Source organism: Camelus bactrianus, chromosome 27 (assembly GCF_048773025.1).
Source record: "Camelus bactrianus isolate YW-2024 breed Bactrian camel chromosome 27, ASM4877302v1, whole genome shotgun sequence".
Lineage (NCBI taxonomy): Eukaryota > Metazoa > Chordata > Mammalia > Artiodactyla > Camelidae > Camelus > Camelus bactrianus.
Window position 1 is genome coordinate 16,432,600 of NC_133565.1, and position 18,428 is coordinate 16,451,027.

At 45.0% G+C, this 18,428-nt stretch overlaps 1 protein-coding gene and 1 pseudogene across 8 annotated transcripts in view; one reads left to right on the forward strand and one right to left on the reverse strand.

Moving 5' to 3' along the window:
• The window catches only part of MEF2A (myocyte enhancer factor 2A), a 124,030-nt gene extending 122,547 nt beyond the window's left edge, over window positions 1-1,483 (reverse strand). For 2 of the 8 annotated variants that reach the window (XM_010962905.3, XM_010962906.3), the window contains exon 1: window positions 1,248-1,483. The gene's annotated coding sequence lies outside the window, so the exon portion shown is untranslated. The remainder of the gene's footprint in view (window positions 1-1,247) is intronic. The other 6 variants (XM_010962901.3, XM_010962902.3, XM_010962903.3 and 3 more) reach the window with 4 other exon arrangements.
• A 14,198-nt stretch (window positions 1,484-15,681) lies between these two features.
• LOC105075194 (C-C chemokine receptor type 3-like) lies at window positions 15,682-16,471 on the forward strand (annotated as a pseudogene).
• Window positions 16,472-18,428: the final 1,957 nt, after the last annotated feature.

An 18,428-nucleotide genomic window follows, 5' to 3' on the forward strand; every position in this document is an offset into this window, starting at 1 on the left:
ATGCTGTGCTAAAATTTGAAAATTTTAGACAATATTTGTTTATAAATACAAACACTATTGTTAACACATCACAGCAGGCCTTTCTATAAAAACACACTTATTGGAATCACAATCTCATTGTAAACTAAAACGCAGGTTACACTATGCTATTCTTCAATATACAAACGGTTTCCTACTAGATCATGACAGGACGCTCCCTTCTTATCTCAGGAATCACACATCAGGTCTCAGGAACATTTTTATAGTTACTCTTTCAAGGGGGGGCGGGGGGGAAGAATCCTTGTTTTTCTAATCCAGAAATACTCGTCGCTTCCAAACTTGTTTCCATCATCTCACCTGCTAATAAATCTTCACTGATTAAAGGCAGATGGAATCGAACTAAAAAGCAAAGTTTCTATCACACAAATCCTTCCCTGAGAGCCGGGATCTACGTGGATGTCGAGGGGTCCGCGAACGGTCTCTGCAGCCCCTTCTTTCCGCGCGACGTCTCCCCGCACCTTCCAGCGTCCACACCCGCAGGTGCCCCCGGCCCGGGCCACCTCCCGGCCCCAAATATCGACCTGGCCACTGACATACACAAACACACACACCCGGAGAGTTCGGACCTAAATGTTCCGCTCCGTCAGACCAACCTTCTCCCAAAGCAGAAGTGGGGGAACTTCTTCCAAGTCCCACAACAGCGCAGAACGCCCCCCGCACCAGGGGTCAATCCCTTCGGGGAGACCCCAGCCCCACAAGGCAAGATGAAGAAGAGGGCCCTCGGGCGTTCTGCCCCGGAGAGGCTCCGGGCCCTCAGGGAACTCCTTCAACTTTCAAGGAGGCGACATCCACTACCGCCCCCCAGCCCCAAACGCAGCGCGCGCCCTGGGAGGCTCCTCGCTCCAAGCCCGCGCGGCCGAGCCTCCCTCCGCCAGCCCGCGACACCCCTTCAGACCTCGGGCCCGCCCTCGGGGCACCCCGCCCCCACCTCCACAGGCGCCTCGCCCCTCGGCGCCGACCCCGACGCGACCACCCCTTGCAGCCTCCCCGCACCCAACCCGCCCCGCCGCCGCGCGCTTCGACCTCGGCCGCCTGCCAGCCGGACGCCGCCCCGTCCCGGGGTCCCCGGAGTCCCGCGGGCGCCCCTCCTGGGCCGCGCCGCCCCCCGCCCCAGCGCCCCCAGCCCCTACCCGGTCCCCTCGCCGAGACGCCGCCCCCTCTGGCCCTGCAGGCTCCGCGGAAGGAGCCCTGCCGGCCGCGGCCCTCACCGTGTCTCCGGCGCAGCTGGCGGGCGCACACACGCCGCAGCCCGGGCCCGCCACCAGCGCTCCGCGCCGCCCGGAGCCGCCTCCTTCAGCCCGGGACTCGCCGGGACATCCGCGCACGGATCCCCACACCGGGGCTATTTTTAGGAGACGGGCCCCGGCCAGACCGGAACTCGTTCCCGTCGGCGCGCGTGCGCACTACGCTGACGGTACTCGGTGTCCCTCCGCCAACCTCGTTTTTCCCTCCCTTCTCGCTCCCTCTCTCCCCTGCTTCTTTAAGGTTTCTTCTCAGAGCTGATTTATCCTCTTGATGGGTCTAGAGCACTTGGAGTGGGAAAGACAAGGGGGCTGGCAAAGAGAGTCACACTGTTTGGAAGCGAGCATTACCCCACAAGGACGTGAGGGGGGGACTATGTTTTTTCGGGTGGGTGAGGAGACAGATCACCCGGCACAGGAAGGAGATGACGGCGGTTTGGCGCCGCGGCTACGGGCTAGAGCTCGCTTCCCTATGAAGGACCGTGTTCTCCTGGAAGGGATACTGGTCACTTGATGAGGGCCTGGGCGCCTCCCAGGGCGGGGCGGCCGGCGGCGTCGCGCCCTGCAGCCCCGCCTCCCCCGCCTCCCCCGCCGCTGCCTCCCTGACCGGCCCTCGGGGGCCGGGCCGGGAGCAGCTCCAGTGACGCGGCGCGTGGCGAATCGCCGCGCGTGGCCGCCCACTGCAGCCAACCCGCGGCGCCGGAGGGCGGGGCTCGCGGGGCAGGGCCGGGGCTCCCGGAGCGAGCCCAGCAGTCGCCCGGAGCCCCGTGCCAGGCAGCGTCCTTCGGGAGGGCTCAGTCACCCACTGCTGGACTCTTGGAGCCGCGGCCAGAACCCCGCCCTGGGGCACACTTGGATCCCCCTGTTCTTAGCTTGCCACACCCGCGCCCTCATTGCGGTCAGGACCGCACCTGTGCCCACGCCTGGGCGGCCACCAGGTCACTCTCACTGGGCAAGCACAATGGTGCTTGGACCCGGGCCCCCAGATAGTAGGACTTGAAGGGGCCTGGAAGGCGGGCGACACCTTTCCGGCTGGCCAGCCAAGCTCGCCACGTCCCAGGAGAGACTCATCCTAATAATCTTTACTATTAATGATATCTAATTACTAATAGGCGCAGCTAGTATGCCTTGAGCGCTAAACTACGTGCTGAATAGCTTGCATCTGATAGCTCATGTATTCCTTATAACATCCGCATGAAGTAGATTCAGTTTCTGTTCCCACTTTACATAGGAGGAAAGGGAAGCTTGAGCGCTAACGTGACCTTTTGGGTTAAGCTTAAGAGGAGGGCACTAAGGACTCGAAATCCTTACCACTCCGCATACTGCCTTTTCTGAGAGCAGTGCAAAGGAGATGTTCTTGAAACAGCCGTTCTGCTTAGGGGGCTACTGGTTTTTGTCGAGGGAGGTCGTTAGGAGGTGAGCCATTATGGTCCTTGCATCCTGAAGGCTGCTTGCCTCTGGAGTTTCTGTGGCCACACTGCCTACCTCTGCACCAGAGGTACCTATGCAATGGACACAAAGCCAAAGAGTTGTTTTCATTTGAAGATGAGAAATTCAGTCCCACAGCACATTAAAACAAAGTGATCAGAATGGGTAAGCAGATGTGCAGAGGCTGTGGGCAGAGGAACTGGGAAGTTACAAAGGAAGCTGGAGGCTAGCAGGCTTCCTCCCTCAAGGACAAGGCAGTGTACTGGGGAGAACCCAACACAAAAGCGACATATAAACACCAGACACTGGAAAACAAACTTGGAGTTGTGCTCAGAGCCCCAACAATGTCAGCGTTCAGAGGAGCTAGCAGCAGGGACTGCAAGCAGGTTTTTAAAACACGTTAGAATTTGGTGTAACTCAGCAAGTCATGTGGAAATGCATGCTTTTCAACTTGCCAGAAGCTGCAAAACCAGCTGAATTTGCCTTCTCTGATCCAAGAGAATAGAAGAGTTTGACAGTTTTCCTTCAAAACCTATGGTCTGAGGTGGGGGGACAGTGAGCCATGGCTCCCTCATTCCCACCTGCCCTTCACCCTGGAAGAAGAGGGACAGTGAGAACAGACTCTTCCCAAAGAGGTCGCACACTCTCATTGCTCTACCCCATCTCCCATCCTTGGCAGATGCTGACCCTCTTGAGGCACAAAAGACTCAGCTCCAACTGCCCACTCCCCACCCATTCAAATGCTGTTGGTTACTCCAGAAAGCCAGGCAGACAACTTGGCTCTGAGTCCAGCCAAAGCAGACATAGAGAGACTGCATCACCTAGGGAAGCACCTCTTTCCCCACTGCCCCCTGCAAGTCAAAGCCCTCGTCTAAGAATTGCAGGGAGTTGTTTAAGAAGGAAGGAAGGAAAAGAAGAGGGAAGAAAGACAAGTAAGTTTAAGGACTATAGAGCACAGCTATTGTAAAATCCATTAACAAAGCATAATCCCTATTATTTGTAATTAAAGTAACCAATTTTAGGAAATCATCATAGCTTCTATTTCAGGTCTCAAAGACATGTACCTAAAGTCCAGTGTCTGCAGCAGCTTGCACTCAGCTTGGCATAGACCATGTGCCACTGGCTTGGAAAGAACTTCTGAGGAGTCTTCACCTCTTTCTGTCCTTAAAGTGCTCAGGCGTCCAGGGAAGGGACTCAGCACCATACTAGACACTGCAGTACTGAGGTGAGGAAGAACAGTCCTTCCTCAAAAGGGGCTGGCAGGCCATGGGGCAGGGGGTGGGGGGGAGGTACAGCTTAAAACACAAGCCAGCCCGATAACCAGCAAGAGAGGGGTTAAGGGCATTAGAAGAGTATAGAAGATAAGTATTTAAGAAGGGAGGAGAATTAGGGAAGGCTAATTAGAGGAGGCAACCCCACAGTGAATCCAGAAAGCCTCTGAGAAGGATGGAAAGGGGCCCTCTCATGGTCCTGCTCTAAAGAATAAAGCCCAAGCTCCCTAGGAGGCAGGGATCTCTGACCATCTGGCCAGCCTCCCCCTCACCTCTTCCTGCCAGATACCCCACCATCCCCATTCAGGAATTCTGAATCGTACACCAGGCTATTTCCTCCTGTCTGCAGGGTAAACCCCTTTACAGCCATCAAGTCTCCATTAGGTGTCATTTTCTCTAAGAGCCCTTCTCTAATATCCCGCCTAGTTGAAGGATAAGTATTTCTTTATCTTTATATGTCTGTCTTTTCCCCTTTGGTGAGTGAGCCCCTCGAAGACATAAACTGTGATTTACTCCTTAATTGATCCACAATGTCTAGCACAGTGCCTAGTGTGTAGCAGACAACCAAATAAATGTTCAGTAGAGGGACTGCAGTGTGCAAGGACCCCGTGCGTGTGGCTCAGGAGAGAAACCACAGCTAGAGGGGTGTGCCTGGAGCCTGGAGTCTGATCAAGCACCTGGGAATGGTGGGAGATGAGGCTAGAAGAAGAGTGGTCAGGAGTGAGATGGTGCCAAGCCATTTGGATTTCTTTCTGAAAGCAATGGGAAGCACTGACATTTCAAGCAGGTGAATAGCAAGATCGATTTGGCATTTTAGAAGGATGGCTGAGGGCAGTAGTTGGGGGTGGGTGGGAGGAAGCAAGACTGCACGCAGGACAACAAATTAGAAGGCACTGGTGTTGCTGCGGCTGTCAGAACCCCTACCTCCATCCCTGGAGATCTCCGCAGACTGTCCCTACACATGCTAATGGATTCCGGAGTCTCTGCTGAGGCTCTGGCCCCAGGAGAGGGCTTGGGTCAGTAGATACATACCCCAGCTTCTTCATGCCTTAGGAAGATAATCTGAGGCATGTACCCAGAAGTCCCCCAGGGGGGTCCCAGGGGCTTGAGCCCCCACTGTCATCAGTGGTGATCCGCTCACTAGCACACATTCATGTTGCCTCTCCTCACTTCCCCATTCCTTCAGATCCCTTTCCAGGATCACCTCCCAAATAAACCACCTGTACCAAAATCCTTGTTTGGAGGCCTGCTTTTCAGAGGACCCATTTGAGACAAATGGTAACTGAGACTAAGGAAGAAAGAAGACCTGTAAGAAGATGGTTGCCTGATAGTAAAGACAGAGCAGGAACAAAACATGGAGCTAGAAGGAGAATTGACCTGCTTGCTGCCCATTAAATCTGGGGTCAGGGAAGGTATAGGAGTCTCAGCTGCATCCAGGTTTCTGGCTTGAGCTCCTGGGTGGATAATAGTGCATCATTTAAATAGGGAACACTGGAGGAAGGTGAGATTGAAGAGTCTGGAGGAAGGGAGTATGATGAGCTCCATTCTGCTCATGTTAAATTTGAGATGCCTGTGGGACAAAATATCCTTAGCTTCATGGGGCTGGAAAAAGATACAACTAGATGAGATTTGACAATGTAGGGAGGGCTTCCTGGAGGAGGAGAAATTTAAGCTGAGCTTTGAAACTGAGCTACATGGGCTGGAGGAAAAGAGAAATAATTTATAGACCAGAAGAAAGACAATGAGAGGGATGGACAGTTAAAAAGAAATAGATTCGTCAGGGGAAAAAAGTAAGTTTATTTGAACTAGGGTAAATAAAAAGAGCCTCCAAAGGGTTTTAATTTGTGAGCTGCTTCGTACCATGTTCAATCTTGTGTCCCTCACACTTACACAGAGTTGATGTTTATTAAATAAGGTGTGAACCCGGCAAGTGTCTCAATAAATATTTTTCATGATGTCTCAGTCTTGTACAACTATAAATAATTAAAAATGGAAGGTTTTAAAAGTGTTCCAAATTAGCAAATTCTCCAAATTTAACTTTGTGTAAGGATTCATGTCTTGTGGAGAAATATCACATCTAAGAGAAACCACATCTTACTTGTAAAGTTACCTACTTGTAAACTTGTAAATCTGATGTAGGATCTAATGGCTTGTAAATATTTCAGAAAATCAAAATTCCACATTTTAAATTAAACCTACACAAAAAACACATGATCCACTCTGTACTGTACACCATAGTTTCTTTAGAGTTAAAATCACGAACGTATGTCTGAAAGAGAGAGATCTTTTGTGCATTTGTTTTCTATTTCACATTCCATGATACACACTCAGATCTAAATGCCATTTTCTAATAAAAGGAACCAGGGCTCCTTGGAGAAATGGTTGATTCCAGGACTGGAGAAGGTAAAAAAAAACCCACCAACAAAAAAGTAGATAAACCTATTGTGCCAGAAAGCAAGGAAGTTCTCAAAAAATGGTGGGGCAGGTCAAAGGGACACAGGAGCCAATGGCCAAAGCTGGAACAATGTGAACAACAAAGTAAATAATGCTAGTATTGGATTATAACCTACAGAATAAAATAAATATTCATGAGCCCATACCGATATAAATAAATAATTGACTAAATAAATAAACAGGAGAGAATGTATAGATTTTACTTATACAAGCCCCATTAAAAAGTGTAGAAGGAGTGAGAACAATTCAAAAGCCACAATTTGACAAGCATTGCTGTTTCAGGCAAGAGTGTTCAATGGATGCAAAATTAGACAGAAAAAGAATGATAAGAAACAGGACAATGCACAGTCTCAAAGTAGTTCCCTGCAAGGTATTTATTAATTACAAAGAGAAACATAGTAACTTTATGGTAGAAAAACCCAGCAGACACCACCTCAGCCAAGTGAATAAGGCTAGCATCACCAGTAACAAAGTTTATTGACATTACGTACCCTGTGGTATGAGGCAGTGAGAAGGGTACATTTCTTCTTTGGTATTTCTGCCTGAAATGTGTGACCTGAATCTAATCATGAGAGAACCTCAGACAAACACAAATCGAGGGACATTCTGTAAAATAACTGATCAAAATAATAGTGCTCATTGAAAGCGTCCAGATCATGAAAGATAAGGAAAGACGAAGGAACTGTCACAGATTGGAGGAGACCAAGGAGATCTGACACCTAAATTCAAAATGGGACCCTGGATTGGATCCCAGTGCAGAACAGAGATGTTAGTGAGAAAACTGGAGAAATTTGAATAATGTGTGCAGTTTAGTTTATAGTGTTATGTCAATGTTAATTTCCTGGCTTCCATAATCATATTATCCTTATGTAAGATAACACTGAAGGAAGCGGGGTGAATTTTCTGCACTATGTTTGCCACTTTGGGTAACTCTAAAAGTATTTAAAGGTAAAAAAAAATTTTAAGTGATAAGATATTTTAGTATTCTATAATTTACTCAACTCTCCCAGTGACAACCGTCACATGGAGTCTAATTAACTAGTATAAAGCATTTTTTTCAATAGTTAAGTTCAACCTCAAATTGGGCAATATTTAAACTATCAGTAAAATGTTTGTAAGTATGAATGTTTTGAGGTGGCCAGTGTTCTGAATTGACAAGAAAAAAAACACAAAATATAACAGTGTTTCCATTTACTACTAACAGCAGTAAGGTCCATGAATGCCACCTGGCAGTTCTTAAGCATCAGAAAGTGACACACACGTATAATTTCTAACATTGCCCATTACATCTTTTTCAAACATTAAAAACGTTTTCACTTTTCTTATTTGAATATTCTTGAATGCCTGATGATGAAAAGGATGAATTCAGGTTCTCAAAGAAGAAGATAAAAGATGTTTCCTTTGCTCAGTTTATAATCTTACATGTCAAAGTCTACATGAAGATTAAATAAACTTTAAAAATATAAGAAATCGAATCGTTGACAGCTGGATGTTTTATACACTCGAACTTCAAATAAGTCTTTCAATGTCTATTATATGTTGTCATTTTATTTTATTTTACTTTTTTCCTTCTGCACGGAGTTTTTTTTGACTTTGTGATCCTCTCTACAACCAACAATACATTCATGTGTCAATGACAGTAATTCCTATCCTGGAGTTTATTTTCTTTTCAGTGTTTGTGTTCCATCCAAAGAGGGGCTGCATTTCACACATCCTCCTAATATCCCACCCACATCCACCCCTTGATATGAGATCATCATTTCTCTCTGCTGTCCTCTTTGCTTATACATTGTTGTCATAGATAATTCTTCTGAAGTCTGGAACTGTCCTAGTGGCCACATTATACAAATCATTCCCAAATGGCTACTTATGATCTAGCGAAGATTTTTGTCTGTTAGAATTTTAAACTATTGAAATTTGAAACAACTCTGATAGTCACTGAAAAGGTAAGACCACAAATTTTGGAGTCCAGTGGTCTTTTGTTTAAATCACACCTCTACCATTTCCCAGGTGTGTAAATTTGGGCACGCTGCACAACTTCTCCAAGCCTCTATTTTCCTTCCTATAGGATGAGAGGAATCCTCCCTCAAGGTGGTTTTGAGGATTGAGTAACCCGTATACAGTGCTTACATAATTCACATGCATAAATAGTAGCTCCATGTTTGGCTGTTCGTTGATGGATTCTGCAAACTTCTACTGAGCCCCTACGGGGTGCCCAGCACCGTTCTAAGCACAGGGAATACAGAGAAGATCGATGTTCTCAGGAAGCTTGTCGTCATGGGGGTAGACAGACAATAAAACATATACAAACAAGAAGATGTCAGATGGTGATAATAGCTGTGATGATATAACACAAGATTGTGAGAGAATGCAACTGAGAAGAGACCTTAGCTAGGGGTTCAGGGAAAGCTTCTCTGAGGCAGTGACATTTCAAATGAGTGACAAAGGAGCTAGACAGATGAAGACCTGGGGAAGACTGTCCCAGGCAAAGGGAGAACAACATGTCCCCGAGATGGGACTAAGCTTATTTCATTTGAACAACAGAAAGAAGGCAAGTGTGGCTGGAACAGGGTTGGGGCGCCCGGGCTGTTCTTTAAGCCATTGGAAGCCTATTGCTTCGGCACTGTTATGTATGTGACAAAACAAGGAAAAAGCAATAGATTAAATCGCCAGCATGTTACTACATGTCGCTCCCTTTCCATTTAAGAGGGGCAAGTGAGGCTTCTGTCTCTCAGTCTAACAGTCAGTATTTTTTTAGTTGCAAGTGACAGGAACCCAAGTCACACCAACTTAAATCAAAAATTAAGAGGGAAAATTTATTGCTTTGTTGGACTGAAAATTGAGGCATATTCCCAATTTCAGCATTGCTGGATTGGAAGCTAAAATAATGGCTCTTCCTCTCTCTCTCCTCTCATTCACCCTGTTCTGTGCCCTCAGATTCGTATGTTGAAATGCAATCCCCCATGTGGTGGGATTAAGAGGTGGGGCCTTCGGGAAGTGACTAGGTTATGAGTGTGCAGTCCTCAGGATGGGATTAGTGGCCTTGTAGAAGGGACCCAGAGAGCTCCTTTGCCATGCGAGGACACAGCAAGAAGTCCATCTCTGACCCAGGAAGCAGTCTCTCAACAGACATCAGATCTGCTAGCTCCTTGACCTTGGACTTTCCAGTCTCCAGCACTGTGAGAAATAAGTTTCTGTATTTTATAAGCCACCTAGTCTATGGCATTCTGTTATAGTCACCTGAACAGATTAAGACAAGTTCCACTGAGAAAGAATTTTCTTTAAATCTTTATTATCAAAGTCCCAGAGTTAAGCCTGGGCTGGTCACATGTCTCTCTCTGAACCAATCACAGTGGCCAGGGTGACAGAATGCCCTCATGTGGGACACATGTGGGACACATGTGGGACACTACCCACCCCTGGAGTCCTGGGAGGGGACTTAAACTCACCAAGAGCCCAGGAACACATGAACTGAGAGTGGGGGAATTGTTCTGCACAAATTAGGATGCTATTATCACAAGACGGGGGTCTGTGTGCCAGACAGACAAAAATAAAATGGACACCAAACCAGCTGAGTGGCAAGAGGTGATTGTATGCTTGTGTTTAAACCATGAGTGGAGAAATTTTGTTCCTACCCTCAAAGTTAACCCTAAGATCCTAATGGAAAAGAGACACAGAAGGGAAATTGTCAGTAAGAAACCTAACAGACTGTATTGTAAAGCCTGAAATTCCACGTTGAGTTTATTTTCTCAACATCTTTGACCTTCAGAGGGTTGTAGACATCTTTGACCTTGACATCTTTGACCCTCACAGGGTTGCAGAGTCGTAACCATGAGTTCCCTGTTCTTACCAGACATGTGTGCCCCCTACCCAGCTAGTTACCCTCTCAGCCAGACCAGCCACATCACACTCGTCCTAAACCTCATAGGTTTCATGTCCCTGCCAGCTCATACGATCATTCAAACAAGCAAATCACATTCTCCTGCAGGAACCAGCGGGCATCTCACCCTCCTGTTGCTACCAAGCGTTTCTCCCACAACTCTTGCTGGTTCGCTCTGCTCCCGAGTGCAAGCCCAGTGTGGCCCTGCCTGGTGCTCAGTCTCCTCCTCCCGCAGGCTGTGAGCATATGTGACCCATAAACTGCTGCCAGTCTCATCTGTCCACTGCTGGGTGTCATGGGTTTGGGCCTCTTGTATTTTCTAGAGCAGGAGATCCCTCCTACCCCAACAGGGTGAGTAGGAGGTGGTCAGATCACAGACTCCAATAGCTTTTCTAAGCATAGCCAGAGCCATTTACACTGGTCAGTTAATTTGAGGCCTCTGGACCCTGCGAAACCCTAAGAACTCCTGCTGGTAGGTCCACGCACACAGGCAAAGCTTCTCCACGTCCCTGGTTCCCAGGTGATCTTCTTTATTATGAGGTCTGGCCAGCAGGCACGTCCTCTTACTCATAAGTGCTTTTGCCAGAGTCTAGCTGAGGACCTGACACATAGTAGGTTTCCGATAACTGATCCTGAGTCAAAGAATGGATCTTTGTCTTCAGTCGGGCAATGGCAAAGTGTGGAGCATTCTGGTCTGATGCAACTGCTTGAAAACTTGGCTTCAGTTAGAGCCAAAGTGACCAACCCAGAAAATCTGAGCATGGAAAATCTATTTTATCCTGGGCTTTGCAGAGGAAGGAAATACTAGAGGTCAGAACCGTGGTTCTCAATGTTCACATGAGCAAAGTATCAAAATGACCTTATTTTTTTTTCTTTTAATGAGGCTTCATTTTTATGCTAACATTTTCAATGAGGTCCCTGTTTTTGTCAGAAATTTCAACCTCTGCCGGGTAATTGCACAACCTCTAGCTTTGCTCGGCCTGCATAGCCTTGGCATGACTGACTTTTTTTTTTGTACATGCTGTAGGCAAGATTTTTATGAGGCTTGATTCTTGTCTTGACTTTATTTGATCATGTATATCTGTAATTCAGCACATAGATTAAAACAGACAGCACTTCTCAGCACCATGATGGTGAAAACCACAGAAAATGATAACAAAATATTTATCATATGCATATCTAAAGGAATGCAAAAAGCCTTTCCAGAAATCATGCTTCAGCACGTTGTGTGAGTTAAGCACACAATGTCAAGGGGCTGGGTCCTCTCCTTGAGAATCACTTGCTATTTCCAAGAGCGTGGATAAATTAGATTCAGCCTGCCAAAAACAAGCTGAAGAGCTTCATCAGAATGCTTCACCAGAATTCTCTGTCCTGGTGTTTGGATCTTTAAAAGGGTGCATTTTGAAGCAACTTCTCTTTAGAATGAATACCTTTTCTAGAACTGAACACAGTGGCAGAGCGGAGGTTAAAGAAAGACTCCATTTTTTTCACCTTTTGGATGAAAAAAGATGAAAAGGTTTGTTAAACATGCTGAGTTGGCAAGGGTGTACAGAAACAGGCACTCTTGTACCTTGTTAGTGCAAGTGAAAATTGGTACAATCTCTTTGGAAGGCAATTTGGTAAATATCTATCACAATTTTAAATACACATACCCCTGGCTCAGCAATTCCACATCTAAGAATTTACCCCATAGAGATACTCACATATATTCATTGCAGAATCATTTAGAGCAGCAAAATAATTCAAAAAAGAAACAAGTATCTATCAAAGTGAGATTGGGTAAATCATTTATGGTCCAACTATACAAGAGAATACTATTCAGGTATTATTTATGTAATATGTATACGTGTATACAAACACACACACACACCCCTGACAATATCTGGAGACAACTGGACAGGGTGTCTAGGGGGTAGAGGTCAAGGTTGCTGCTAAACATCCCACAGTGCACAGAACAGCCCCTCCTCTCTGACAACATGTAATTATTTATCACAAAATGTCAATAGTGCTGAGGATGAGAAACCCTTCTCCTAGGCAATCTGGAAGTTTCCATAAGTAACCATAGTAGCTGCCTCTGAAAAGGGAAATTGGAAGACTGGATGTAACCCTTTGCCTGGTAGAAATTCTATATGTGCATATATTCCACATTTTAAGGTACCCACTAAGAAGCAGTTTTAAAATGTTTATTCTCAGGCTCTCTCAGGCAGGGTATCCGTGGGAGCCATTTCTCTACTTTCTTTTGCCTCAGATCTTCTCTTTGCTTTGAGCGAATGACAGACACCCTGAGTGAGCTGGAGGATGAGAAAAAGGGCTTTTGTATTCACAAGTTCCTGGGCCATTTCTGGTCACCCAGGGACAGAAATATCACTGAAATGTTGACTCTAAAGTAAAGTGTAACTTTCTCTTTCTGCTCACCTCTGCTCATGTTGACCCTAGAACGTGGTGGTGTAGGAAGAGAAGTTCTCTTTCCCTTCCCTGTATGTATTGATAAGAAAAGTAAATCAGAGCTAGACCTCTCGAATGGCCAGAATATACAGTTTTTGTATTTCAAATCATAAATTATCTCTTAAATTATTTTAAACACCATTTGAGTATAGCATATAAAAATTTACTCACGTAAGTTTCCCAAAGGAGGTCTACAAGGATGTTCACTGAAGCATTGTTTATAAATCTGAATCTGAAAATAAGAAAAGAGCCCAGGAGAAAAAAAATGTTATATAAACTGCATCAAAGTCGTTCTACAGAATATTCTGCTACTGTTAAAAAATGAGGCAGAACCACACATATTGATATGAAATGATCCCTAAGATACATCACTTGGAAAAAGCAAGTTATAGAACTGGCTCCTTTCTGTATAAGTTACAAAAAAAGAATATATTTAAAATTCCATGTTGGCATATGCATATTTTGCTTTCTGGAGAGAATAATATGAAACTCTTAACAGTTGCTGCTTCTTTGGTGAAAGGGACTGAGGGCAGTGGGGTGGGGAGTATCACAGGCAGCCCTCTTGGCATTTTATACCTTCACACGTTGCTTAAGTGTTCCAGCCACGTGCGTGCGTTGTTAAAAAAAAAAAAAACATTGTCAGCAGTAGTTATCAGGATGGCAAGAGTATGGACCATTAAAAAAATTTTTTTTACAATTCCTTTTTGCCTATAAAAATTCACACAACATACAAATATGATAAAAGAAAATTTAGAAAACATCAGATTGTAAAAGAGGCATGGGATGATCAAATTAAATAGACAATTTAAAACTGTTCTTTAAAATTACATAAAGCCCAATCAATTTACAGTAAAATGTCACGTCTATGAGCCTTCAGACATGAACGATGCTTTGAACAGATTTGAGTAGAACATCTTGTTATCATTATTATTATTATGGTTACTATTATCCCTTTATCTGTTAGTATCTTTGAGTGTCTACTCTAAGCCAAAAGCATTGTAGTTAATTCTATGAAGGAGGTAAAGATGGTTCAGATGTGGACACAGACACACACCCCTTGAGTCACCTGCCAGCTGAGGTGATGGATTTGCACTGCATCATGTCTGCAAGCTAGCTAACTAGCATTAGGGACCCGGCAGCTCCCTAGTAAGGATCAGGTTCCTGAACTGAGCCAGTCTGGTTTGACGACCAGTAGCCATAAAACCTCTCCCTCAAATGGACTGGGACCTAAAATCTCTACCATTACACTGAGTCCTAGAGTTGACAGTGGAGGCTGATTGAAAATAAAATGCTGACGATTAAAATGCACTCAAGCAGGCACACATTTCCCAAGCTATATAATCCAGTGTCTAAATATATCATTTGTTTAATTCCTTCTGATAGAAGATAATGTAAACCTTAGCCAACCGGGGACAAAATGGGTTATTTCAAGTTGAATCTCATCTAGTTCAGGAATCTCCCACTTTCTCCCTGAAGTTGACTTATATTATGGTAGGGGAGAGAGAGAGACACTGGTTCACAGCCATTTTCTGTAACCAGTTGGCATCCCCCAAAGATCTACAGTCCATTCAGGTTGGTGTCTTCTTAGGCAGGATGCAGTGTCTCTCCCAGCTGCTCGGCTCCTCCAGGTACCCTATTGGTCATAAAATGCAAGTAGAACCCTGTGGGATAAAGACCCATGAATCAGATTATCTGGATTTTCATCCTTGCTTTGTAGTTCCCAACTCTGGTTACACTTTGGAATTAACTGGGAAGCTTAAAATATATCTGAGCCTCACTCTCCCTCCCAGATCTTCTGATTTAATTGGCCTGGGGTGAAGCCTGGGCATTGAAGATTTTTCAAGTTATTAGGTGATTTTAACGTGCAGCCCTGGCTGTGAACCACTGCCCTAAATCCTCCAGGTAATCCACTCAGTTCACGGAGGTTTCGGATGGAGAAGGGCCCCCGTGTAGCCCTCTGATCCATTAGTTCCCACCCCTTCTGCTCCCTCTGACATGACCTGTTACTGTACTAGTTAGATCAAGCATGGTTTTAGTAACAAGTATACCAAAACATGTAATGGCTCAGCATAAGAGAAATTTTCTTGCTCAGGTAACAATCCAGGGAGTTCCAGGTAGCAGGGTAAGATGTGTATGTGTGTAGAGGTGGAGTGTCCTGCTTTGCACAGTCCTCAGGCACACCAGCTGACTGCAGTTCTGCCCTTTGCAGCAATAGCTTCCAAGGTTCCCCTAGAGGTCACCAAAACAGTCAGCTGAATGGGGTCAAGAGCATGGAAAACCACATAATGAAGGTTTTGATGGGCAGGCTAAGAAGTGGCCCTCAGATCTTCTCTTCTCATTCCATTGGCAGGAATTAGTCATATGGTCACATCTGACTGCTGGGGAATCTGGGAAATGTAGTCCCACCTTGTTCCCAAGAAGAGGAGGAAAATGGATTTTGATGAACCATTGTAGTTTCTACTGCATCACTACTTAGTTACTTCCTGCAAATAGCCTCAATTCTCTAGCCCTTTTCTGCATTCTTCATAATTAGCTGGCAACACCCTAACTTATTTTTTAGAGTAATAATAATAATTATTATATTATTGTTATCATTATCCAACCTGTGTCTTCCAGTCTTGTATGTCTTCCTTCAGATGCTTTCAGAACCACATCCCCACTCTTCACCACTGTCCACATTTCTGTTTCTTTTCCCGTCACAGATCATGCTGACTTTCAAAATGTCAGACCTTTCACTCCGACATCTCCCCTATAGCATCTCTGATACTCTTTTGAAAATACATGCTGAAGCATGTAAAGGCTGTTCATCCTGTGTGCTTTTATTGAGTAAATGAACAAATCAACTGGTGTGGTTCACAAGGGGTGATCATGACTAATAGTGGGGTTGCCTTTCTCTTCTTCCATCACAGGGACGACCAGGAAGATGGCGACATCAGTCGATGGGATTGAGACTATGGGTGAGGCTGTGGGTACCACACCATATGACTATGAGGAGGCAATGCCATGTGGAAAAGGTCAGCGTCAAGGAGCTGGGGGCCCAGTTCCTGCCTTCACTGTACTCCCTGGTGTTAGGGTTGGTCTGCTGGGCAATGCAGTGGTGGTGATGATCACTACAGGGATCATCCACCTGCTCAGTGTAGCCACTTTGGACTTGTCCTACTCACACTGGATTCACTATATTGAGTGGAATGAGTGGGGGTTTGGCCACTGCTTGTGCAAGTTGCTCTCTGGGCTTTATCACATGGGTTTGTACAGTGAGATCTTCTTCATCATCCTGCTAACCATAGACTGGTATCTGGCTATTGTCCACACTGTGTTTGCCCTTCAAGCCCCGATGGTCACTTTTGGTATCGTCACCAATGCCTTCACCTGGGGCTTGGCAGGGCTAGCAGCCCTCCCTGAATTTATCTTCCATGAGTCCCTCGGTAGGTCTGCAGTCCTCTTTACTCAAAGGATGGGGAAGATGCCTGGAATCGTTTCTAATCTCTGAGGATGTATATCTTTGGTCTCACTCTGCCTCTGCTCATTATGGCTGTCTGCTGCTCAGGAATCATTAAAACACTGCTGAGAAGCCCCAGTTTAAAAAAAAACAAAACAAAAACAAGGCTATCTGGCTCATTTTTGTCATCATAACACCCTATCTCATGATTAACTCATCATCTGCCTTCTTGCTCACTGCAGCTATGAGCTGCAAACAGCTAGACACAGCTTGACCTTTAGTGCATGATTTAAAACCTTAAATGAGCACCCAACACTTGTGGCAATCTGACTACATTTCCTTAGTAAGCTGGCTCTCCTACTGCTCAGGTGCCTATTTTATACCTCAGCCTCTTCTCAGTCTTAATGTGTTGAAAGCTGGAATTGATTGACCCGTCAACCCAAACCTGACCCTCTCTAGGCTTCCCCATCTTGGAAAACATCACCATCTAGCAAATGACTCAACTCAGACATGAGGCCATCATCCCGATTCCTTCCTTTCTCTCCCCCTCCTCCAACCCATCAAGTCTCACCAGCTTTGCCTCTAAAACATATCCTGTTTTTTTTAAATTGAAATACAGTCAGTTACAATGTGTCAATTTCTGGTGTTCAGCACAATGTCCCAGTCATGCATATACATACATATATTCATTTTCATATTTTTTCCATTAAAGATTATTGCAAGATATTAAACATAGTTCCCTGTGCTATACAAAAGAAACTTTTAAAAATCTATTTTTATATATAGTGGCTAACACTTATAAATCTCAAACTCCCAAATTTATCCCTTCCCATTCCCTTTCTCTGGTAACCATAAGATTGTTTACTATGTCTAAGAGTCTGTTTCTGTTTTGTAGATGAGTTCATGGTGTCTTTTTTTTTTTTTTTTTTTTTTTTTTAGATTCCACACATGAGTGATGTCATATGGTATTTTTCTTTCTCTTTGTGGCTTACTTTACTTAGAATGATGATCTCCAGTTCCATCTATGTTGCTGCAAATGGCATTATTTCATTCTTTTTATGGCAGAGTAGTATTCCAACTTCTATATCCAGTCATCTGGACTGGATTATCATTGGATATTTAGGTTGCTTCCATGTGTTGGCTACTATAAATAGTGCTGCTATGAATATTGGGTGCATGTATCTTTTCACATTAGAGTTCCCTCTGGATATATGCCCAGGAGTGGGATTGCCTGATCATATGATAAGTCTATTTTTAGTTTTTTGAGGAATCTTCACACTGCTTTCCATAGTGGCTGCACCAAACTGCATTTAAGTCTTCTGCCCATTTTTGGTTTGGGTGGTAAAACACCCTAATTCTATTCTCTTCCACCTCTCTGAGCCAAGTCACCATTCTCCCTCATCTAGAAAGTGGTCTGCCAAAGCTTGCTCCTCTTACAGACTATTTTTCGTCGGCAGCCCTGGGATATTCCTCAAACACAAGCGCTGTCATGTCACTCCCCTGCCTAATCCCCTAAAATGGCTTTCATTGCACCTTGTAAAAACTCAGCCTGTAACCACTGCTTACTCACTGCATAATCCCCACCTCTCCAACTCCATCCAACATCGTTATTCTCCCAGTCCTCAAACCAGTCTCTTTCCTTCTGCAAAATCTTCACACTTGCTTTTCCCTTTGACTACAGTGCTTTCCTCCCACATGTTTAGGGCTGGTTCCTAAACACCTTTTAGGTCTCAGTTTAAACCCCTGTGAACAGGACTTCCCACACTTCTAAATTGGTCCCCATTATCCAGTATCATTTCTCTCTGTTTCCCTCACAGCGGTCATTACTATTGGTAATTAGTTATGTGTGTTTACTTGTTTATTGTTCCAACCTATAGGATTCTTAGCTGCACCAGGATAGGGCTATGTCTGATTTGTTACTGGCTGTTGCTCATGCCTAAAGCAGTCTATCTACACTGGCTGAATGCAGTTGAGATCAATGAATGCAATGCAATAGATCAGTGGTTCTTAAGATTTACTGATTTATTATTATTATTATTATTATTATTATTATTATTATTATTATTATTATTATTTAGGTCAAGGAACCTTTAAGAACCTGATAAAACTCTGGGCCCTTCTCCCCATAAAAAATGCGCAATAGCATTGCATTAAGTTTTACGTAATCCCTGGGCCTCCAGAAGCCCATCCACTCAGAATCTAGATGAATAACTCTAGAACTAAATGGCGCT